This window comes from Haemorhous mexicanus, chromosome 14 (genome assembly GCF_027477595.1).
Source record: "Haemorhous mexicanus isolate bHaeMex1 chromosome 14, bHaeMex1.pri, whole genome shotgun sequence".
In the NCBI taxonomy this organism is placed as follows: Eukaryota; Metazoa; Chordata; class Aves; order Passeriformes; family Fringillidae; genus Haemorhous; species Haemorhous mexicanus.
This window is the reverse complement of record NC_082354.1, coordinates 18,636,244-18,661,359: the sequence shown is the minus strand read 5'-3', so window position 1 is coordinate 18,661,359 and position 25,116 is coordinate 18,636,244. Positions and strand designations below refer to the sequence as shown.

General features: G+C 41.3%; 1 long non-coding RNA gene across 2 annotated transcripts in view; it reads left to right on the top strand.

Moving 5' to 3' along the window:
- Positions 1-18,980, top strand: part of LOC132333902 (uncharacterized) — a 93,604-nt gene extending 74,624 nt beyond the window's left edge. Inside the window, exons 6-8 of one of the 2 annotated variants that reach the window (XR_009488293.1) lie at positions 853-1,003; positions 11,003-11,095; positions 12,675-18,980. This is a non-coding gene — a long non-coding RNA (uncharacterized LOC132333902). Of the gene's footprint in view, positions 1-852; positions 1,004-11,002 lie in introns of both variants that reach the window. The other variant, XR_009488294.1, reaches the window with a different exon arrangement.
- The last annotated feature ends 6,136 nt before the right edge of the window (positions 18,981-25,116 follow it).

Below are 25,116 nucleotides of genomic sequence, written 5' to 3'. Positions count from 1 at the left end.
ATATTGGTGGCATGCTACCAAGGTACCTCTGGAACTGCTAAACCTGGCTGGGGCTGAAAGTGATGTGGAAAAATTATTTTTGTGTGCTCTGTAAAGAGTGCTCCAAACCACTGCTTTACAGTACCAGAGTAATGGCTGCTCTGTGCAAGGGCTGCTCTAGATAAATATCTTTTCTCCTCACAGTGAAGTAAAGGAATAGCTGTGTCTTGAGATACCATTTTGTGTCCAGTGACTCTAATAGACAAATTTTATTGATTTGCACCAAAAGGTGAACTGATTCTAAGCCCAGAGTGTGGCTCTTTTGTGTCAGCTTTATAAAGACAGATGTAAACAAAACTCTCCAAACACTCTTCTCTCTATGATTCCACACCAGTCTCCAGAGGACAATTCTCTGGCTGATTTCTAATTTCTGGTGCTCCCTATTTAAATATCCATAGGACGTACAAGCAGGCTTCTCTCCCACCCATTTCTCACCTGAGAATTTAATAGCAGCAGTTAAATGACTTAATACTGTAAGAAAGTAGGTTGGGGAAGTGGGAGGAGGATGAAAAATTGACAAAGGAATGGGAAAGAGAGCTGAAGCTTAAAGCTTCTTGTAGGACATCACTGTAGCTCTTCTGACTCTGTATTTGCACTCTTGCTTCTCTCAAGAATCCAAATATTTACAAGGCTGTAATTGAAAGGGGTAAATATCAATATCTGATAGCTGGTGTCCTTCTCCCTGTTCTCCCCAATGCCAATTTCCCAGGAAATGCTGCCAATGAACAAACCCACATCAGTGGCTTCTTATTTCCCCAGCTCCTCCTTGGATGTACCTTTCTCATCCTCACAGAAAACTCTTTTGTATTTCAGGATTGATTGGCTCATCTTTTTTTTTGGCTGGCAGCTGTTCCTGCTCTCGTTAGTACATGAAAGTCTAATTGTGCTGGGCAGCTCTGTCCTGGCAAGCAACTTTGAAATTCTGAGTGAAATGGAACCAGACCTCATTAATTCTACTTTTTAGGTAAGTTTTTCTCAGGTGAATGATGTGTTTTGCTCCTTACCTAAAAAGCCTCTGTATTTTTTTAATGTCCTGTGATATCAATTCAGGTGTATAAAATATATCCTTACAACTAATTAGAAATCAGTGAGAAAATCCATGTGAAATTTATGGGCATTAATACAGAAGAACCAAACAATTAATTTATGTTCAATCCAATGAGTCAGTATCCAACATTTTCCTTTATTTATTTTTATATCAGTGTCTTAATTCAGGAGCAGGCAGGGAATATATCCATGTGTTTTATTTCTTTTGTAAAATTAGCTTAATGGAAAAGAAGAAAATCACCAAAACATAGGATTGCAGACTTGCCTTTTTTTTTGTATTTTTTTTTTTTTCCCTGAGAGGATCATAAATTATTTAAAGTTTCTTCACCTTCAGAATGCCCAAATGAATGCTCTGAGATATTCAAAGGCTAGAAGCTGAATGATTATACAGGTGACTCAATAATTCTTGGCAACAACTAAAACAAAAATTGTGCTTTATTTTTTATATTTTAAGTATGAGGGATTCATTTTTTTCTCTTAATTTTTCTCTGTGTCAACAAAAAATTTAAGACATCTCAGTATTGAATATACCAGAGCTGAAATGAAAATGTATGGGATCGTTGCATTTTTAGTTTCCTTGGAAATACTTTTTTTTTTCTTTTTCCACTTGGTCCTTTTTACTTGAAAGAGCAATATTCCTCATGTGAACACTGCTAATTAAGTCAGGCATTCATATTTTTTTTTCTATTACCACTTTTCTTGGTGCTTATTTAAGAACTTTGTTAGCAAAGTTGAATACTCAAGGTTCCTTTTCAACACTTGTATTGATTTTCTTTTGTCTTTCAACAAACAGGCAGCAATCTGTACTTAACATGGAAAAAAATAACAAGCAGGCAGTGCTCAAATAGCAAAATCAACATTTTTATTCATCCTGTAATGAATAGTGTGAGCAAGCCAAGATCTGGCTGAACCCCAATAGAAAAGCAGAGGCCTTTATTTCTCAAGTAGCAATGATATCATCAATAGCTGGGGGAGAGGCTTCCTAAACAATGAGAAATAAATTCAAATGGAAGCTCTGAAGGACTTTCATGCATTAACTGCTTGAGTTCAGGTACCTGTCCCAAAATTGGCTGTGCATAAATTAATCCAGCAGGGAGTGGGAAATGAATCTTGGCTTTAAATGGCCATTGTCCCTTCAGTGCAGAGTGTGGAGCTGTGAGTGTCACACAGGGCACCCCAGGGTGGGTGCCTGGCAGGGGCACAGGTGGCATTTCACCCATCACAAGAATTTTGTGTGTGCCCTCAGGGGCACAGGTGGCATTTCACCCATCACAAGAATTTTGTGTGTGCCCTCAGGGGCACAGGTGGCATTTCACCCATCACAAGAATTTTGTGTGTGCCCTCAGGGGCACAGGTGGCATTTCACCCATCACACAGAGTTTTGTAGGTGCCCTGGCAGGGGCACAGGTAGAATTTCAGACGTCACACAAAATTTTTTGTGAGTCCCCCAGGGGTACAAATGTCATTTCCCCCATCACACAGAGTTTTGTGTGAGCCCCCCAGGGGTACAAATGTCATTTCCCCATCACACAGAATTTTGTGTGAGCCCCCCAGGGGTACAAATGTCATTTCCCCATCACACAGAGTTGTGTGTGTGCCCCCCAGGGGTACAAATGGCATTTCCCCATCACACAGAGTTGTGTGTGTGCCCTCCAGGGGTACAAATGTCATTTCCCCATCACACAGAGTTGTGTGTGTGCCCCCCAGGGGTACAAATGGCATTTCCCCATCACACAGAGTTTTGTATGTGCCCCCCAGGGGTATAAATGTCTTTCCCCCATCACACAGAGTTGTGTGTGTGCCCCTCAGGGGTACAAATGGCATTTCCCCATCACACAGAGTTGTGTGTGTGCCCCCCAGGGGTACAAATGGCATTTTTCCCATCACACAGAGTTTTGTATGTGCCCTCAGGGAGTTCAGGGGGTCTCAGACCCTCTGTGCAAAGTCCTGTGAGCTGAGTCCAGAGCTGCTGATGTGCAGGGATGGACAGGAAGGTGCCAGAAGAGAGGGTGAGGAGATGTGCAGAGAGAGAGTTTTTTAGCCTGGAGAGGAGGGGACAGGCTCTGATTCCAGGCAACAAGTGACAGGAGGAGAGGACGTGGCCTCAGTGTGAGCCAGGGGAGGTTCAGGCTGGACATTTGGGGAATTTCTTCACAGAAGGGCTGTCAAACACTGGGAAAGGCTGCGGGGCAGGTGGTGAAGTCATCACCCCTGGAGGTGTCTGAGGAAAGCCTGGACCAGGCACTGAGTGCCAAGGTCTGTGTGACAACGTGCTGCTGGGTCAAAGGCTGGGCCTGCTGACCTCAGAGGTCTTTTCCAACCTAATTGATTCTGTCAAAGCCTTCCAAGGGCTGATGAGCTCTGGGGACTGCCTGGCTGAACCTGCAGAAATGGGTAAAGCACCACAGCTGCTGCAATTGTCCAAAGGCAGCAATGAAAACAGAAGCCAGCCAGGGAGGTGGTGGCTGCTCCCTCCAAACACAGAGACCAGCACCCCACACACCCTGAGCTGTGCCACACTGCTGGGCTCACTGGGGCTCTCCACGTGGCTGGAGTGAGCTTTTGGGGGAGTGCATGGATGTGCAGTTATCTGTAATTAATAGGAAAGACTGGATTCTATTGGCAACGCCATTTATTAGGAAGACTGTATTCTATTATTAGCAATAATATTTATTAGCAATAAATAAATACATATTTATAATCTCATATACTAATTTATAATCTCATTATACTAATATCTCAGAAATATTCGTTGTGATCTGTTTCTCCCCCATTTTCATCCTCTACCAGGGAAAGGAGTATTTACAGCACTTCAGCAGGTTTTTCTACCTGGAAAAGGTGAAGGATGGTTCTGCTGTGGTGGTGGCTGCAGGAAATCCCCCTCTCACTGGGGGAACTCCATTTCCTGCCCATGCCCATCCTTGATCCCCTACCAGCAATAATCACCCAGGATTTGCTTTTAGTGAGAGCTTTATGAGCCTGCAGTTCATGTTAAGATTCAAAGGGTCATCTTGTCATATTCTCTTGTGTTTGTACAGAGAAAAGGATTCTGATTTTGTTTTGAGGTTTTTTTTTTTTCCCCTTTTAAATCTTAGCCTGACTCAGAAGGAAGGCTGGATCATCACTGGTAATGTAATGCATTACCATTAACTTCTTGAAGCAATTTCTCTCGTACAATTTTGCTAGTCCAGGCATTCTGGCTTTTAGTTTAATTGAGTTTGTTGATAAATCTCTCATGACATGCTTTCTGTATATGATCTTCCTATAAAAAAAATTATTTCTGTGGAATAAAATTCATTCCAGGAACAGGATTAGAACAAGGCTTGTACATTGTTTAATCACAGATTCAGCTGGTTTCTAACAAGCAGTAGCAATGACTTAGATTGGCCCTCTGTTCATTTATGACTCTCACATTAACATTTGCAAAGCAGGCAATGAGAAAGAAACATGCTAAAATCACACAGTTCAGTAAATGTTTTCATTAGGTATTACTGACTACATTCCCTGTTGAAATGGAATATTTTTATTCAATCAGGAGTCCAGTAAATAAACCCACAATTGCCTGAGGTGTCTTTTGCAGCAGAATTGCAGTTCCCACCCTCGTCCCCAGACCAGGAAGGAGCAGGGCTGCGTGTTGGGGATGTGTTGAGCTGCACCAGGTCGTGTCCCAGCACATCCATGTCCCTCGGGGTCTGAGCAGGTGGGACAGAAGGGAGCAGAGTGCCCTGTGCTGCTGCACTGGCAGCCCCTGCACCAGGAAGACTGGGAAATGCACTGACTGGGAAGCAGAAAAAGCTTCAGAAAAGAGGAACAGCTGATTTTCTGACAGGACTCAAATAAATTTTTTTTAAATTGGTTTTTCCTGCAATGATGGAGCGTGGAGTTCACGCCCTCCTTCATTGCAGAAAAAAAACAATTTAAAAAAAAATCAACCTTCTCACTATCTTGAGAATAATAATTATTTGCCATTCTTTTTGTTTTGGAAGCAAACAATTATCACCTTCTACTGGACTGAGGCAGAGACTGCAGCATACAGAAAGGAAATGGTGACTACAGGTGTTAACTGCATTTAAGATGTTTTATTCCTACATACCCTTTTATGGATTTCAAAAGTGGGATCAATTTTTCCTTCCTGAATTCTGATTACGATAATTTTATTTATTTATTTCTTTTCAAATGAGAATGCTGCTGGCTTCCTTTGGCATATTTCTTGATAATATGACTGCTTTGGTTATTGCAGTGGTACCTTTCATGGCTCTGACCACAGTACAAGATGTTTCATTTACTTAAATGTTATCGAACTGAGAACATTTACTTCAGTAGCCCTAGAAGCAATTCCAGGAATAAGACTTGATCCTCCACTCAATTATCTGTCCACATCCCATCAAACATCAGTAGCCAGGCTAAACAAAATGTAAGGACACCCAGGCCTTAGATCAGCCAGGAAATGTCATCTTGGAATTGACTTTTTTCCTCCTAATAGAACAAGAGTTAATGCCAGCAAACCTCTTGGCTGTGTGGAAGCCAGGCTTACCTTCATGATTGCCAAGCTGTTTTACAAACTCAATTATCAGTCATTTTAATTTCACTATATTTCACCAAAAATGCAGAGGAGGACTCACATCTCAGCAGGGATGCAATCCCAGTGTGGTCATGCAGAACAGCTTTGTCCTTAAAAGTTATTAGAGCCAGTCAGTGGGAGAAGGGAAATAAAATTAGCTTGTCTTAATTCAAAGCTCTATTTTATTTTCATTGTCATTTGGCTTTTTCTAATCATCAGCCTTATCAAACCATCACACTTGGATTGTCTCTTTCACTTGATTCTGCAAACATGGAAAAGTTTGCCTTTGGAAGATTTTTAACTAGTGAGCTCCTCAAATTTTTCAAGTAGACTTTTCCACGTTCCTTTTGACATTGAATAATTTGGAAAAGAGATATAGAAATGTAGGAAAAAAATACAGAGTTACCATAATTTTTATGCTACCAAATGGGAATGGTATTTTTTTTTTTACCAAATAAAACTGGAATGAAAGAAGAGACATCCAGTTATAAATGTGGTGCTCAGTATTTAGACAATTTCCAAGACATTTTGAGCACAGCCTGGAAGCAGAATGCAGGTGATCTGCTGGCAGGAGCAGCTCAGGCAGGTGTGCCCAGGTGCACCTGTGAGCTCAGCAGTGCCTGAGACAGCACCAGGGGCAGGGCAGAGGCAGCACAGGGCCCTGGAGAAGTGGAAATGCAGTGGGAGTGGAAATGGAAATTCAACCTGAGGATTGAAGTGCATCAGATCCTTTAGCAAATGACACAGGCTCGTTGTCAGTCACAGGAAGAATCCCTCTGTGCCTTCCATGGAGCTCTCCCACTGAGAATTCAAGGACAAGTGAAGAGGGTTGGTTGGGTTGGTTTTTAGGTTATGGTATACAGGCATGAGGAAAATCCAGGCTGTCTGTGAGTTCTGCCTGTGGTTTGGTGCATGATCAAGCCCAACACCCCAATCCCTCTTTGGGGGACATAATAAAAGGTGAGAGACCTAAAACAAAAGCCCAGGTTAAGCAAAAGGGTTCAGAAATTTGTTGGTTTAGTGAAGATATGGAGGGGGCGTGGGGGAAGGAAAAGCAGGCAGGATGATCTAAGCAGTATGAACAAATCTAGGAAAAATATCTGAGAGAACTTGGAAGAGGAAAAATTTAAAAGAGGAAAAAAAATTTAAAAGAGGAAAAAAATTCACTGACATGAAATAACTCAATGTTTCTTCATCAATACAGAAATCTGTGTGGGTATTCAGAAATATTATTGAGGAAAAAGTGAACTGAATAATGCTATTTCTTCCTAGCAAAAGGAATTTGTGAGATGTTTTGTCCCATCCTCCCTAGACTAAAACTTGTAACATTGCAATAGCTCTGAATTTTATTTTTTTTTTAATATTTTTAAGCATAAGAGTCCATCCATGGGAGCTTCTTTTCCCTTTTTTCAGCAGCTTTACAATGGCTTGGTTTTGTTTCTGAAGAAGAAATTATCCAGGCCTCGAGACAAAGATGCTCAAAGCCATGTTTTTGATCATTTAAACATCAATACCACTGGCTACACAGGAACTACTCTGAATCCTTTCACAGGGTTGGCAGGAAGCAAAGATAAATATTTTTCACAGCAGTGCTCTCCATTAAAACTCTTGCCTCCCAAAGGCAAGCTCATGTTTTGGACTTGTCCTGTCCCAAAGAGATTTTGTCCCTGTCAGCCTCAAAAAGAAGGCAGGAATGTCTCCTGTGATCTCAGCTGTGGGGGTGTAGATTGATTTTCTCAATGTGAAAATGGGATGAAGCTTCATGGGGGGGAAATATCTCATTTTTTCTCCCTTCATGCAAGGTCCTGGTCTTGCTTGCTTGTTCCAGCCCTTTACCCATGGTAAACTAGGAGTTAGTCTGGCACAAAGTTATTAACTGACCCTCTTTAATGTCTGGGTGAGTAACAGGCAAGCCTGAGTGAGTGCAAAGCCAATCCCAATCAGAAATGTTCCAGGGATTTCTTCTTTCAGTGAAATATCTCTGTATCTAATGAACAAACCCAGGAACTCTGGTAAATAAGGTGGGTAATAGTCCTGTAAAGAGAGAACTTTCCTTGTCCCTTGGGTTCACCTGGCAAAGACAGACAAACCAGAACAGGAACATTCCATGCAGAGTTTATTTCTCTCATGTAAGTGCTTTGAATTCCTCCATTTCTAAACTCGAAAATCAGGAGAAAAATGGAGAATTTGTTATCCAATGGGATAATAAATTTATCTGGGAATTTATCCAGTGTTTCCTGCTTGTCCAGGGAATGTCTCTGTGCACCCACCCTGGTTTCCTCCTTAGTTTAATACTGTCCATGGCACCTCCAGGGCACCAGGTAGCAGAAGCTCAATGAAAGTTCCTCTGAACCATTTCACTCCCATATTGTCTCCTGACACATCCAAACAGCATTAAAGCCCAACTGGAGCTCATCCTGGTCTTTCAAGTTAAAAGCAAGCAGCCATTGGTATTTATAAATAAATATATTTTTCCATTCTCTCATCTGCATACATATGCATATATATTATACAAATACTACCATTAATAAAGAAATGCATTAACACATTAAGTGCCCAATGTGTCACTGTAGCACCAGGAGCATTAGATTTAATTAGGTAGCAAAAATAGAAACTGGAGTCTGGTTAATAACTTCTAAAGCTGATCATAATTGGCTTATTAGTTGGAGATCAAGCAAAAAATACATTTCAGACATCAGTTTAAGCGAAGACTGAATAAATTATTCAAAATAACTTTGAGAATCAAATAATTAGACAAATAATATGTAAAGTCAATAAAGTGTGACCATCAACAAATGACAAATGGATGAACAATTGAACAGTATTTCTCTTCTACTTAGCTGCAGAGAGTTCCTGTGTATCCATCAGATTAATTGTTTATTCCAGTTATTACTTTCACTCAAATGTCTGAGAAAGCAGAGCATTGATTTACTGCTGTCACGGGGTACTTAGTGCAGCAGTTTAAACAAAGCATGGCTCTCTCCATATATAATTCATGTTTATTAGAAATGTAAAGGAGAAGGAAAATGCTACAGGAGCCTGTGTAGGCTCTGCCATCTACACTTCTGCTGCTTTCTGAATGTAATAAATACAATGTTTACCTGCAGAAATAACCAAACAGAAATTTCCTGCACTGAATAGGTAATTGCCAGAGGGAGAGACAATGTTAGCAAAGGCATTCTCCAAACACTGATTGCTTCATTTTAAACTAAATCACATCATTTGGTCTTTAAAAACTGTCTGGATTTGCTGCTTTGCTCTTAATATGCTTGACACATTTGCCTCCCAGATCTCCAAATGGATCCAAAATGTGTCCTGGATTATTTTTTTGCTGGGACAGCACAGATTTGGAGAATGCACGTGGTGCAAGCTCCCCCTCTCAGGGCCCTGCTGCTCCCTTCCTGAGCTTGAAACTCCAGGAGTGCTCTGATATGAAAAGGGAGTTCAGGCCCTGTCACTCCCACAGCCCTGGCTGCAAGGCTGAGTTATATTTTGGTTTTAGGCTAGTAATAGATCAGTGCTTATGTCAAATCTTCTTTAGAATTTCGAACTTGTGGTTTGCTCCATTTCATTAGCTGGTGGTTTGGTTTTTTTTTCCTTTTCCTTTCCCCCCACGTTACAGCAGTGAACTCTCTCCTTCCAGCAGTCTGTGATGCCTTCACTGGATGCTCCACACCACTCCCTTAGCCCAATAAAAAGTAGAAAATCACTTGGGTTTGTTCTTCAATTACTTATTCACCATGCAACTCTGAAAAGTGAAGTTCTAGGTATGTGATTCTAATTAGGATACTATTCCAATTACTAGCTTGGAATCAGAATCCTGCTGTGCAGTATTCTAATATGAAATGTATCCAAAGAAAGCAACAGAGGACAACGCAGAGTCCCTTTTTTTTTTAGTGGCTTCAGCAAAATAATAGAGCCAGAACTCCAAGGCAGTCAGACACTGAATATCAGAGTGAAGGAGAGTGAGTCCCTTGAAGGCACAATAATGATGGTGCTTGTTAAGGTCACCGTTTTCATTTCAAACTACAGCAACAGCCATTTAAAAAATAACTTTACAACCAAGAAGAACTTGGGAACAGCACAGTTCTGCAGTGCAGTTACAGATGTCACACCATGTCTGCAGAAGGAAAATCAGCTCCCACAGTAAATAACTTCAGCTACCTACAACACAAAACCTCATTTAGGCCACAGAGAATAATTGGCCAGAAATGCCAAATATTTTGGATAACAGAAGGGATCAATCACCATCCATCACCATTGTATGGAGGATGTGTGCTTTCAAAGAAATTGTTGCTGTGGTAATTCTTGCCTGTTTCTCTGCCTGGAAGGTCTTGAAAAAATAATAACTCTGATCTTGAAATAAATAAGGTTTGAACTTCTCTTATGCTTTATTATAATTTTTAGCAGCTTAGGCTTGGTAAGACTCTTAGCATTTTAAATCTGAAAATACTGTCTTTAAGTAAGCATGTCTTTGCTGACCTGTCACCTTTAAGTTATTTGCAGGGAACTTTGATTAAGTAGCATTAACTAAGTCTTCTCCTTAAATGATTTGAAAAATATAACTTTAAATAGGTCATTAAAAAAAAAAAAAAAAAAAAAGAAACAACTTTCTGAGCTACTTTCCCTGAGTCTCTCCCCTATGGATTGTCTTAATAGGTAAAGCACTGTCTGCATTTGCTGGAGGTTGCAGCCTTTGCTGACAACAGTCAGGGTGTTCAGCAGACAGATTCCTACAGAGACCTCGGGCCTTTCATGTGGGACCTCTGTCTCCTGGAAATGATATTGTATTTTACACAGAAAAGCACCTTCCTCCCTCCAGCTGTTACAGCCCCTGAAAAATGTTGAGTTCTGCAGAACACACAACTCTGCAATCCTGTTTAATCAGTGGCTCAGGCAGTCCTCCCCAGCCCTGGATGCTGCTGGAAGGTTTTGCATTACTTTTATCATTCCTGCTAGCCTCTAAGAACATCCTGTCACATGTAAAGATTATTTGTGAATCATGGAAAATATTTATTTTTCTGTATGACCAAGCTGAAGCTCCGTTTCTGTGTTTCCCCCTTGTGGCTGGGGTGAATAGCTAATTCTAATAATTACAGTGATAACATTTTTCAGGCTCTGTGGCAATTTGCAAACATGGAGCATCATCCTTACACCCACCATGTGAAATAAATCTGCAAACTTGGCCTGGTCAGCCTGCGAAGGACATGAGTACATCTGCTTTGAAGGCTCTTTTCCAGCATGGTGGGACAAGCTTGGGAGCAGAGTAGCATCTTTGTGCTCTCACATTCTCATTTTTGACAGTGGAATGCATTAAAAATCTCTGACACCATTTTTTTTTTTTTTAATTTACAGAGAAATCCTGGGCTGAAGACTTGAGCTGCTGTTATTTCTGTCAAGTTACTTTCCATAGTCACTCACCTCTGGCAGACTGCAGTCACTGCTAAGGTGAGCAGATATTCATGGAGGCTTTAAAGCACTGCCTGAAATCAGGTCAATCTGTCAATAGCTGTCAATCTGGTGACCTGGACCTGAAAGGCTTCTGTGACATTTTTCAGTCCCTCAGTCCCAGGATCTCCTGAGAAATCCCTGGCAGCAAGGGAAGTCTGGGTGAAACCCAGTTTCATTGGCAAGTACATTTCTGTTTCTTTGAGAAGTGCATATCCAGCTGAAATTCGGTTTGCAGGGCTGGTCTGTCTCAGGCACTGCTGGGTCCTGCACTGGGCAGTCACCCACAGCACAAACAAAGCCCCTGGGCACAGTTACCTTCCCATAAAACACAATTCCCCCTGGAATGCTCGCAGCTGACCTTTCTGGTCTCATTAGCTGGAAAAGGGGCTGTTACTGGGCTTGTCTCAGATGCAATCATTGCTTGAACATGCCATTTAGGACTCCTGTGAAGGTGAGACACAGCAAGGCACCTTTTCCTTCCCGTGCTCCTCATCCTCAGCTGTTCCCAAACCTGTCTGACACCCAAGAACCTCTCCAGAGGCTGCAGCACATTTTCAGGCTGTGGGAAGTTTGAGCTGTTAAAAACACTAGCACAGCACTAATAAAATCTAAACACTTATAGTCAAATCTTATTCCTGATGCTGCTAAATGGGAACTTACAGCTTAACATAATAGGCAATTTAGCATACAAATGTGCCCCATAAAAGCAAGGATGTTGGCAGTGCAAAACCATAAATGTTAACCTTTGGGCAAGCTGTTACAAATGTGCTACAGGCTCTTGCAATTTTAATGAACTTGTTTGCACACACGAGGTTTATTTTGTCCTAAACACTGGGATGCACACGCCGAGGAACACCTTCAAAAATTCAGATGTGTGGGAGCCCAGCGTGTCCCACTCCTCAGAGGAAAATGATCATGAGGAAAATGACCTTTTTGCCCTCAGAAATGTGATGGAGAAACAATGCATAACTCTCCTGACAGTGTTAGAGAATATAGGAAATATTTTATGAGTACAAGTGTTGGCAGTCAAGACTCATATCCTGGACGAGCACAGATGATAATGAATGTGATTTTCCTGAGTCGTGGTTTCATTATTTTTTGGTAAGTTCCTGGAAAGGCACAGGTTGTTGAAGATGTGAGAAATCCACAGCAATTTCCCCCCCAAACCAGGGCTAATAGCTGTCTTATGAACTCGTAGGCACCTGTGACCTTTCCTTGTGAGCAATCTGGGTTTGATGAATCAAAGTCTAAGCATCCCCACAATCAAATAATCCTGCAGAGCAACCAAATTAAGTTGCTCCATTTCAGGGAATCTCTTGGGGAAAAAAAAAGACACAATTTTCAAGCAGCTTTGCTAATCCTGAACATTCACAATCCAGCCTTGGTGCTGGGCATGTTTTCAGTCCAAGTCTCTCACGTTTTTTGGCATTGGAAGGCCACTTCATTCCAAAGCAGAATTATTCAGAGCTGCTCTTTCAAGCAAAATGTGTGAAAGATGAATCATTAAAAATAAAAAGAGATGATGTCTCAGTCTTATCTGACTCCTCTGCCAAATTTTCTTCACCTTACACCCCAGGATTGCTGCAGCCAAAATATGGAGATTTCAGTTTGCATTCAGAGTTTAACAACGTCTACTGGAACGTTCATAGCCAAGAACCTTCTCACTTGCTTATTCCTTCAAGTCAAGGAAAAAAGAGCTCAAAGAAATCTCTTCTTAATTGGCTGTGAAGTTCTTTTAGCTTGGTTAACAGCCTAAACAGCCAAGGAAGCATGGCACTGGATTGTAAAGAGAATTCATGCAGAGACCAGAAAGTGCTTACCAGGTATTTCTCACCTCACTAACAACTCAATTTGCTCCCTTATTGTTAATAGATGTATCTGTATACACAGGGAACAATCTGAGACTCCTCGGGATACAAAGCAAGAAGAAATTGCAGATTTTCATAACAACTTGCATTATTATAAAGTCTAAAAAATTATACCTATGCATTAAATGGAAAGTTACAGCATAAAAGAGAGAAAATATATGGAATTGAAAATAAAGGGAGTTTTCATTTTTAGACAACAGGCAGTGAAAAAAGTTTCTCTAATGTTATCCTTCAATATTCAGTGCAGTGTACTAAACTGGGATCCAAAATATCAAAATACTCCACTTCATTGTTACTTACACACAAGCTCAGGACCAGAGTTTAATGAACAGTGTAAACTGAAAATCAGAGCTTCATTAATTTAAAAAAAAAAAATCTTCACTCATAAGAAATTATTTCATACAAGAATGATTCAGTTGAATTAATGGAATTAATATTATTGTGCCCTACTATGTATGAAAAGCACTTAAGTCTAAAGGACCATGGTAGGTTGGATTTGAGGAACAGAACTTTACCTGCATGCTTGGTTGCTTTGCTGCTCTGTATTATGCCATCTTACATGCTGTAAAAGATGTCCTTGACATTCATTTTCTGTAGAAAACAACCAGGGAAACTATTTGCATAACTGTAAAAACAAAACCCCTTCGAGTCATTAGTATTGAAAAATATTCTGGTGTGTTTGAGCCTGGCCTGAGGAGTGTGCAGTTCAGAGCTTCCCAGGTCCAATTTCTGAGCTCAGCTCCATCAAGTCTAACAGTGCAAAGGTGATTATCTGTCTTCTGCTAAGTTCAGGAATATAATAAAACTGGTTACGTTAGGAAGACAATTTATTATCTGCACAATGGCAGAAAAAGGTAAAGAAAAGGTAATTTATGGTGGAGCTTTCTGAGCTTAATGTATTGGTTGCAGCAGAGGTTAAAACTTCCATCTTTTACCTAAACTAGGAGAAATGAGAAATACGAGACAGAACACGTGCAATAACACAGAGATTACACTTCTCTATGTAATCAGAACATGGAGATTCATTCTTTTGGTGTTCTTCCAGTAATATTTATTTTATGGCACAAAGAGTTACCCTGAAGTACAGGAGGAAAATCCTTGGGGCTGCATTTCTCTTTCAGGTTGTTGCCTTTTATGATCCCTTGGGAAAAACGGCTCAGCTGGATTGTGGCTCCACTTATGGCAAACGACAGAACCAGGCCAGGGATGAATTTCTCACTGCTCTCATTGGTCTGGGGAAGAGAGTCAGGGCCAGCAGGGTCTGGGGATAACAGGGAGCTCACAGACCTGGGATGAATGGAGCAGGAAGAACGACTCCTTCAAGCCTTAGTGCCTCTACCTTTGCTGAGAATGACAGCGAGTCAAACAAAACAAACTGGGATATTTTTCAGACAGACATTTTCTGAAAACACCCCGGTGCTAACAGGAAAAACACACTTTTCCCTTTGCTGCTTTAGGGAGCCCAGCACTTCCCTGCCCTATTGCAGCTGCTGCAGTTGCACCAGCCTCACACGCCAGGGGAGAGCAAAGCTGAAATGCAGCAGCACATCTTTGGCTCAGTAAAGTAAAATTTATGGGTTTGTCTCTTTTCTCCCCATGTGCCAGAGTGTATTCCTGTCTATGACCCTGTAGTGGTTTGGTTTGCTAATTTGAGATTTTATCAATTTTGAGATTTCTTGGTTCATGCACTAATGAGCGTGGAGGGTTTAGTGCTGGTTAATTACTGGTTAATTACTGGTGTACTTCCTGTTTGTGGTGAGGTAGGATTAGGAGAAAGGTAAAGTAGGCTCAAACCTTTAAAAGGGTATAGAGAGAAATTTATCAACAGTAACTAAAAGAAAGAATAATAAGAATTGGAGCAAAGCCTTCAGAATACTTCTCTCTCTACAACCTCCTATATTTCACTGATAATGCAAAGAAAAAACAACCCTAAAATTTCAGTTAGTTTATTACTTCTAGAATAGTCTTTTTTTAGTTTACTTAGGGAGAGAAGTCTTTTTTCTTAATGTTATGGAGACTTTACAAGAAAAAAAAAAGTTCTCTTGTGAATATTCTTCTGCCTGGCCTGACTCCCAGCCTCTCTCACCTCCTGATTCATGAAAACTATGAGGAGTCCCAGGGAGATTGAGGATGATTCCAGACTGAGCTTGATTGATCTGTCACTCAGGTTTTTAAATTCATTACATTTCGTTGATTATCTACAAAGACATTTTCTTAAGTTTGTTTCCTAAGTTAGCAGTAAAAAATTGGCAAATTCTTAAAAATGCAAGGTGGTTGTCAACTGTGAGAATTCTCTGCATTCACCCCAAAGATCTCCATTCCAAATGTAGTCATTTTTGTTTGCTACTAAAGCAGATTGTGTGTTTGCACACCCAAATCCAACAGCTCTTTGACAAAAGGATTTTTCTATTCCATTAGAATATTATCTCTTTGGTGTCAAAACACATCAATGACAAAATTGAGAGAAAAAATAAATCAGTAAATATGTGTGATTTCATACTGGTGTGATTTCATACTGAAGTGCAGCAAAATAAGAGTCCATGGAGTGGAAAATAAAAGTCCATGGAGTGGACTGTGCTTTAAATGACATTAAACTTGTGATGCCATTTCCTGAATATTACACAACATTCAGCCACTTCTGCAGTGGAAAATGAAGTTTCCCCAGCATCCAGCACCTCACTCCCCTCAAGATGCAGCACCTTTCAAGCCAGAAACCTCACCTGATTGGATTAGGTCCATTAAGAATTGAATCTCATGCATGGTTTATTAAATCACTTGCTGAAATCAACTTGTGATTACAGAATAATGCACTGACATCCTTGCCTGGATTGCCTGCATCTTTCAGGAAGCCTGATCTGACTGTGGGTGCTTTCCTTACTGGAACTTTAGCATTAACAATCTGTGGATCCCAGTGGTACTGACATAACTGTGTGAGTTTCCAGAGCCATGAGACTGGATTCACCCACATATATTCAGGAATACTGGCTTTAAAAAAATAAATTATTTCACCCTGCATATGTGTTTTACTGCCAAGCATCCCTCAGTGACTCCTTTTCTAAAACAACTCCATTTTTTTTTTTGCCCCCAAAGTTCTGATAATCACTTGCTGAGCTTCCCTATCTGCAGTTTGGCACCATTCAATCAAACACATTCACTTTGCTCATGCAAAAACCTGCCTGAGATTGGGCTTATCAGGAACAGGCTTTCTGAATGAGCTTGGCTTCACTCTTATGGCCCCTTTCAAGACCTGTGTCCGTGTCCAGCTATCCCAGAGCAGTGATAAATAGAGCCAGGGGTTGTTTATTACAAACATTTGCTATCTGGAATGTGCTGCCATCTCATTACAACGTGTTTCAGCTCCTGCAGGGACAGGTCTCTTATTTACACTCAGCTTTCTTCATGGAGGGAGCACTGAGATTTGGGGCAGTGGAAAGCAGAGTGAAAGGACTCTGTAATGCTGTTCAAATAATCCCTTTCCACTGCCTTTAACGTCAGAAATTGATATCTCTGTATCAAAAATTTAAAAAAAAACCTGATTTGAAGATCCTCAGGTAAAAATGTTAATGGTGAAAGGCTGAAGCTAAGATAAAATTCATGATAGCCTGTGTCATCTGAGCTCCTGGGAGCTGTCAGCCTGCCAGCACATACAGACAGTGGAAGTATGGATTGCTTTGGATTCAGACTCCCAAAGCAAATTTGGGGGCACTACAGTGCCATAAGGACTGCTGGACTCAGAAATTTCAGATTAAAGGTACAACACATCTGTGATTCTGCCCTGGTCTCTGTAATGTCATTTGTGATAGAAATGAACATGACAAATTTTACCCAATCCAGATCTATGGAGCCTCAGTGGAAAACTCCCAGGTAGATAATCAGGATATTTCTGTAAGCAACTCTTATTTTAGCTGTGCTCTCAGTGAGCTCTGTGAAGAACTAATTTTACTATCACACATAAAAAGCAATGAAACAACACTTAATTTCTGGGATTCCTTAAATAGATAAAGAAATTACTCTAAAAATAAAGTAAGAGCAAAATTCAGACCTGAAATGCACCAGCTTCATTCTCTGCTGCATTTGCAAAAGCACAGCCAGCAGCTGAGGAGAAGGGATTATTCTCTTTTATTCTGGATTATTCTCTTTCACCTGGCATTTATTGGACCACACTTTGCCTGGTTTTGGACACTTAGTACCTTAACAAACTTATTTTTTTGAAGGAAGGCAAAGCCAGATATTTCTGAGAGATTCCCAGCAAGGCTCATGGCGATGGGCATAAGTTGGAGCAGAAGAAAGGTGTTATTAAAGCTAAGCAGAAGTTTCTTCATGCTGAAGGTGGTCAAATATTGGAGCAAGGGCCCGGAGAGGCTGTGAAATATCCAACATTGGAGATATTCATCACTCAAAAGCAGAAAGTGCTGAGCAAGCTCACCAAAGTGAGCCTAATTTTGGAGGGAGTAGAAGAGAAGATGTTCAAAGGTCCTTTCCAGCCCGCAGTAGGTGATTTCATGTGGCCCTAGGATTGTGCACCTGCAGATAATTTGGTTGCTTTCATCCCCAACCCCACTGCTCTCACCAGTTACAGAATTTCCCAGTGTTGTGGGTTGGGTTTTTCCCCAGGGGCTGTGGTGCTGACTTTTCTGAGAAAACCACCCTTAGCATCTGGTTTTCACAATGAGAACCTGGTGACAGAATCATTCCTCACAAGGCACCAAGGGACTGGCATTGCTCTGCATCACAGATTGCCAAGGAGGGGAATTCATGGCAAATACAATGTCCTGCCCATGCTCCTTATGAGCCATTTCTTCAAGATCCAAATCAATGCTGTCAGGACATGGAATAAACTGTTCTTCCAGAATGTGAGAAGTGCAATCTGTTCACATTACACTCTCCTGCTCTCCAAGGAGGAGAAAGGATTTGCTTCAGTAAAGAAGGCCCTCTGTTCTACAGCTTTTTCTTTTCTAGCCTCATATCTCATGTTTCAATGGGTAAACTCTGCAAGTCAGATTTATATTCAAGTCTAAAGTGATGTTTTGTTGCAGTAAAATCAGAGGAAGCAATGACAAATTGATCTATGGAAGAGCAGGTGGGAACTGAGCAGACCTTATTAATCTTTTTCTCTCCTTGGTGGCACTCAAGGGCCTTTAATACACAGAGAGAACTTTATCTGTGCCTTGTGAAGTTAACCTTGAACAGGACTTGGACTTCTAGAAGTGAAAATAATTTTTTCTGTGGTAATAACTTGCACGTTTTCGTTAATTCAGAGATTTTGGGAGCATCCTCTTGTCCTCAGTGTTCTCTGCCCAGCTGGGCTTTTTGAATAATTTAATGTGGATTCCCTTCTGAGCCAGCTCTTCCCAGGCTTTACATCTGAGGCATCTTCCCCTTCCCAGGGTGGAACAGAGGCCTCTGGAACTAAACTTTGGGGCACCCCATTGCACTCCCTAAGGCCTTTTAACAATTTTACAGTGCATGGCAAAGAGCTTCATCCTCCTGTTGAAGCAACTTTGTTTCCATTTAAGGCATAAAAATTAATTGGGCTGAATATAGGCTAGTTTAAGCATGAATCTGAAATCTTATGGCTCAAAAAGTGGAGGGTGCTGTGTTCCAGCATTTTGAACAGCTGCTCTGGGGGTTTCTGTGGAAGGTTTTGTGTAAGGTACAAACAGAGACTGATGTGCCTCTGCTGGAACTCTCTAGCTGCCCATCCAAGAGGTCTGAGTATGAAGCTGAACTGAAAATGGGGTCAGAAACCACAAAATTCCCGTTACAGGTATGGTACAACCACCAACCATCTTTATGTATTGCATTACTCTGCCCAGGAGAGGAAATACTCCTCCACAGGCAGCACTAGTTTGTTTTTTATTCCAGACCTGCTTTTCTGACTCCCTGAAAATGCTCAACAGCAGAGCAGAAATTGAAGACCTGTGAAGTCACTGATTGTTGTTGTTGTTGTCTTTTAGAAAGAATTTTGAAAAAAAAAATGCATCTACTGCCTTTAATGCCATTAAAAGAATTTAACAGGTTAATGCAATAAAATTTAATCATCTTGATTTGAGTGTGTCTGTGGTTGTTGCATTTGCATGATGAAAGTGCTGTAAGGCTCATTATCTTAAATAAACTCCTAATTTTCTACTCACAGTTGCTGAAAGTGTTCCAGAATCAGCAGCACCAAATGAGCATTTCCTTCCCTCCTGCGTGGCCACAGGTTCACAGCTGTGATCTTCGTGCCGTGGCTGCAGAGGAATCACATTTTTGTGTTCATAAATTTTGGATTCACAAAACCCCTGCAGATAAAAACAGGCCACAGGTTTTGTCCTGTGCTTGCAGGGAGTCAGGGCTGAGACAGGTCAGGCTCTGCCCAAGCTTTTCATGAGCTGGTTTGGTTTTCATTTGTTTTGCTGCAGCAGCACCCAAATTTCTTAACCGTGGTGCCGAACACACATCAGGTATTTCTGTGTTCCCTTTGGAAACAGTCCAGCCCTGCTCCAGCTCTGCCTTTCTCTACCTGAACATCTGAACACACATTTTATTTCCTAGCTGCAGAAATGAGGATGGGATTTTTAAAATAACCGACTGGAGAAGGAGTGGGTGATCCTGAAAACTTTTTTTTTTTTGGCAAGCCAAGAAGAAATGTTCCAATGAAAAACTACAAACCTGATTCTCCCGTGCATGCAAGTCTCTCAAGGCAAAAGAGTGACTTTTAAGAGATGAGAAGGCAGATTTTTATCTCAGATTGCATTGGTGCAGCTCCCACACCGGGTGTTGCATTGTGACAATTGCAGTCAATCACTCAGCTGCACGGAATTGTCCTGAATATCTGACAGAACAAACTCAGCTCCTCCTCAAAACAAACCAGCTCTGCTGTGACAAACCAAACCATCTCTCCTGTGACAAACCAGCTCTCCTGTGACAAACCAGCTCTCCTGTGACAAACTCAGCTCCTCCTCAAAACAAACCAGCTCTCCTTTGACAAACCAAACCATCTCTCCTGTGACAAACCAAACCAGCTCTCCTTTGACAAACCAGCTCTCCTGTGACAAACCAAACCAGCTCTCCTGTGATAAACCAAACCAGCTCTCCTGTGACAAACCAAACCATCTCTCCTGTGACAAACCCAACCAGCTCTCCTGTGATAAACCAAACCAGCTCTCCTGTGATAAACCAAACCAGCTCTCCTGTGACAAACCAAACCAGCTCTCCTGTGACAAACCAAACCAGCTCTCCTGTGACAAACCATCTCTCCTGTGACAAACCAAACCAGCTCTCCTGTGACAAACCAGCTCTCCTGTGACAAACCAGCTCTGCTGTGACAAACCCAACCATCTCTCCTGTGACAAACCAAACCCGGCCACCTCTGCGAGCTCCGGAGGGCTCTGTGCTGGCACCCCGGCTGCAGCCCAGGAGTCTCTCCCAGTACTGTGAATTTGCAAGATGAGGGCACAGATTTGTTCTTCCAGCCCTTCCCCTGAGACCTGAGTGAATATTAGTGGAGCAGGCATCATTTAGTCTCTTGTGGCAGAGGGTGGACACATTATTACCTTTGGTGACACCAGCCAAGTTAAATTTAGTCCACGCCGCATTTTTCAGCCTCTGTGGGAGGTTGTTAGTCTACACAAAAATGTGTCTTTTTTCAAGAAAGAAAATTGCAATTTTCCCTCTGTCACTTCTCATTTGTATGCTGAATTATTTTCTTTTAAAATTAATGTCATTAAACAACTATTGCACACACAGGACACACAGGAGATGGAGTGACTTGCTGATAAAAACAAAAGAGAAAAAGGAAATGGTGTGCTCCTCTGTCAATCAATAAACTAAACAGATGTCATAAAACTTTAGGAGAATAATCTTTTTTTTACTGTTGTCTGAACCACACTTGATCTTGTTCTTCACAATTCTCACAATCATATAACAATCAATTGCATAAATGTACTAGAACCATGACAGGCAAAAGCAGTCTCAAGCCCCTAACAATTTAATTTCAGACAGCAGCCAAATATCCCTGTGCTGTTATCAAAATCATTAATATGCTACATGAACACAGGAACAACAAAAATTCCTCATTTATTCTCCCTGCATACCAGCAGGATTAATGTCAAATACTCTCCAGCTTCCCAAATAAAAGGTTTCTTGTTTTTCATGTGACAAATGAGAAACAAATCTCAGCCTGAACTTTTTCATCAGCTGATTATTGTGCATGGTGATTTGTATTTTTTTGACAGGTGGGCCAGAGGTAGCTCCAGCCACCCATCCGTGCTGGCAGGGAGGCAGCAGAGGAATACAAAACTGCACAAAATGCTAATTCTCATTATTCTGCAAAATTCAGCTGTTTCATGCTGTGCCCTATGAGTTCCAGTTGTGACCTGATTCCATTAAAATAAAACCAGGATATGTGCTAAAAGGTTTTCTGGTGCTCTTTAGGACACTTCTTTTCTGGTGCACAGACCTGAAAAAAGCTGAAATAACCACTCTTGTTCTCCCTGGCAGTCCATGGGTGCAGATTCTCAGGGGCTGTGTGGCAGAGCAGCCACACCTCAGAGGAGCCACTGGTGCCTCTGTTTGCTCCCTCTGTAGAGGATGAAATCAGCTCTCCCTCTCCAGTCTCCAGGATCCTGCAGAGGCACTGTTAACACAATTCTCTCACTTCATTTGGGGCTTTATTTTCATGCCCAGAGTCTCCAGTTTTGCAGAACGGCCTGGACCTAACCCTGGCACGAGCAAAAAAATAAAACCTAGAAGTAATAAATTGTGGTACAAATTCAGATCATTAACCCAGAATCAAACCCATCATTTATTGCTGTGTAAGAGCTTCTCTTTGCCAGATCTGGGAAGGACAGCCAGGAAAACAAAAAAGAACCATTTTATATTGAGCAAAAGACCAAATCCTTCACTCTTACTGCCTTACAAACTGTACTCCACAAGAATATTTTTATGCAGAAAGAATCCCTTTCTAGAGTAAAGGAAATCAATTATTTATGCAGAGGCTTTTTTCAGGTAATTTTGCTGTTCTTCAGAGCTCAGACTAGAAAGGTAAAGAGGAATAATTTTAAGCTAAGGAGTCTTAAGGCTTCTCTGCTATGATTTTCCAACTTTAGCCATTTTCTCTTGCAAGCAATAGAATTTTGCTTTGAAATAAATTCCCCTCTACTGTCATCTTCCTTCTTTGGGGAGCGTTTAAGGCAGTTTTAAGTCACATTCTGCAAATTCACTAGGAGGAAAAAAGTTATCTGTGAATTTGCTAATGCTGAGCCTAACACCTCAAAAATGAAAGAGAGTTATCTACCAACCACTGCCAGAGACAGGGCTGCAGATTTCAATTCAGCTCCACCAGATAAACTGCTGTTTATGAGCTGCGTGCAATATTTGGAATATTTAGAGAAGCTACAACAGTCTGGAACAGAAATGGAAGTTTCTTCCCTTCTGACCCAACAGCAAACCTCATCCCACAGTTCCAAGCCCCAGGCTGACACATGGTAAATTTTTCATGGCTGAATATGTCAGAGCTGACCTTCACAGCAAGGAATCCAAAGAACTCCTCCTGCTGATAATGGACACTTTGGCTTAGGTGCAAATGGTGAAGTGTTCACCACCTGTGATAAAAATGTCCCAGACAAACCTCCCGAGGGGATTTCACAGAGCATGGGACAAGACCTGCCCTGCTGCTCAGGGCTTGCTGTGCCCCAGGTCAGTGCAGTGCTGTGGTGCCCACACCTTCTGAGCAATCTCAGCTGGTTTTTAATCAGCCAGCATCCAGCACTGCAGACTGGCTGCTCCCCAGGCAGCCCTGTGTGATTTTACATTTCCACTCCATTCATTATACAGTGATTTTGGAGTCTAATCTCTCCCCAGAGCAGCAGAGCTGACAGACTCGTGCAGTCACCTACGCTGTCTTTCCCAGTGTGAAGAGCCTTGTTTTCTTCTAATTTTTTTTTTGTTTGTTTGTTTGTTTTTCCTTGAAGTTATTTAATGTTTCTGGAAATGCTGCACCTTTGGCAGAGATACAGAGATTCTGGGTTCTTTAAACCACCAGCACTGCAGTGGATGATCTCAATTCTTTTCCTCCTCACAAATCTGAACAAGGCCTTTACAGCCATGCTAGTGCTGGCTTGCCCAATGGAAAAATCCACGGGAGAGCCAAGTCTGTATCCTAAACTTTTATTCATATTAATGTATTTTGTGCACATTTAGAGACAACTTCCTGCAAAAAGAGGAGTGCTAGGAAGAGGACTTTGAAGGCATTCATGGTATCCTCTCCCACAGGAAGTCACTTGATTTATCAGACAAACCACCCTAAATAGATTGTACTTGGAAGTATTTATTGTTTCTATTGCACAATATACTGACAATATTGGTCTGCAATTAAATAAATTAAATATTGGCCCTGTTAAATTCACAAGCTGAAACAGATCAGTTACATTTGCTAAACACGAGAGTCTCTATGACAACTGATTGGATTGTATCTGGAATTTATTGACTCGCAATTAGGCTGCCTTGGTTTGTGTGCAGCAAACAGTTCCCAGCACGTGAGGCATCTGCTGTGATCAGGGATCAGCACATCGAGAGCAGATGGGGCTCCACGGAGAGCATATTGGGATTTGTGTACATTGTAATGCATTCTAGCAGTTTACATGCTCAAATGTACACACGGAGTTACAGAACTCTATTAAATAAACCTCATTTTTATACCCTCCAGCAACAGATCCTGTCTGCTCTGAGAAGTAGTCAAGCCATTAGAAATGTTTATTTATGATTCTGGTTAGTCTGTTCCCATGGTGTGTCCAAATGAAGGAACTGCTTCCTCCTGGCTGTTCCTGGAATGAAGATTCTCATTATGAATTTAACATGATCATGTTTTGCCTTTGATATCTGTATTTACCCCTGTTGCTACATCCAAGACAATCTGGTGCTGGAGAGTCACCTGGAGGAGTTGGGAAGGTGCAGAATTGAGGTCACTGCCTTCAAAATGGAAGTTTTCTTTTTCTATCAATTGCAATCTTTCATTTTTTCATACCATAATTTTATCAAGACTGTAACAACATAGGCAGTTCTAGAGTAAAACGAGAGACAAATCTGAGATTCTCTAAGAACAAAACTAAGATTTTTAAAATTTTTTTCCTGTATGTTTAGAACCAGCACCAGTCAGCTTTGGACTATTTCCACTCCCCAAACTGTTAAAAATCCCTCTGAATAAAGTGGTCCTCAGTATTGATAGGTCAATTATTAAAAGTGCATTGATCAGTACACAGTATGTACAGGATTATAATTACTGAAACAATTAGGTTTTACTTTATGCTACTCTGTATATAATTATGCAGGTAAGGTTTAGTTGATTACTTCTGAAAAAAAAAAAGATTTATTTGAGTACAGGGGTTATGTGAGGCTAATTTCAATTAAACACTCAGTGCCCTCAAATTTTATGGGAAGCACCTGATGCCCTGTTAAAATAAAACAAATTGATTGACTATATATAAGTACTGTAATGAATTCTGAATGAGGAAGTGCCTGCTCACCAGTGTGCCTGGGAATCTGTGTTTTATGGCTGTCTCTGGTCTTCATGGACCTCTCTGTTTCCCCCCTGGTCTTATTCTGAAGATTTGGGATTCATTAGCAAAAACCCTGTAAACACCCTCATGCCTTCTCCCTGGATGGACAAAGCTCCTCCCTCCTGGTGTTTGCCATCACTATTCTGAGAAACTTGCTAAATTCTCAGAAATCACTCAGACCTTAACAGCCAAGGAATGGCCACAAGTGACACTCCAGATTGGCAGAAAAGCAGTTTCATCTCACCTACAATGCTTTGAACAGCTCAAAACCTTTTAAAAACCATTCTCAGCATAATTTTGTCTCCTTTTTCACACAAGTCTACTGAAGTGTAATTACCTACACATTTCCAGTGGCAAAAAAGGGGGCAGAGATTAATGAAAACCCTTCAGCTTCTCCCTGGTGAGTAGAGGGGAGATGGGAAGTCAAAGACACTTTTGGTTGGTGTGTATCTGTTTGCAAAGTCCTGGATCTTTGCAGAGCTGGTGATTCCAGGCTGGAAGCATCTGGTGGACACCACAGAGATGCTCAGGATGGAACTGGGCATGCTGAGCTGGAATGCTTCAGCTGGAGCCATCCCTGACAAGTCAGCTGGTGAAAATCAAGGGCAGTGGG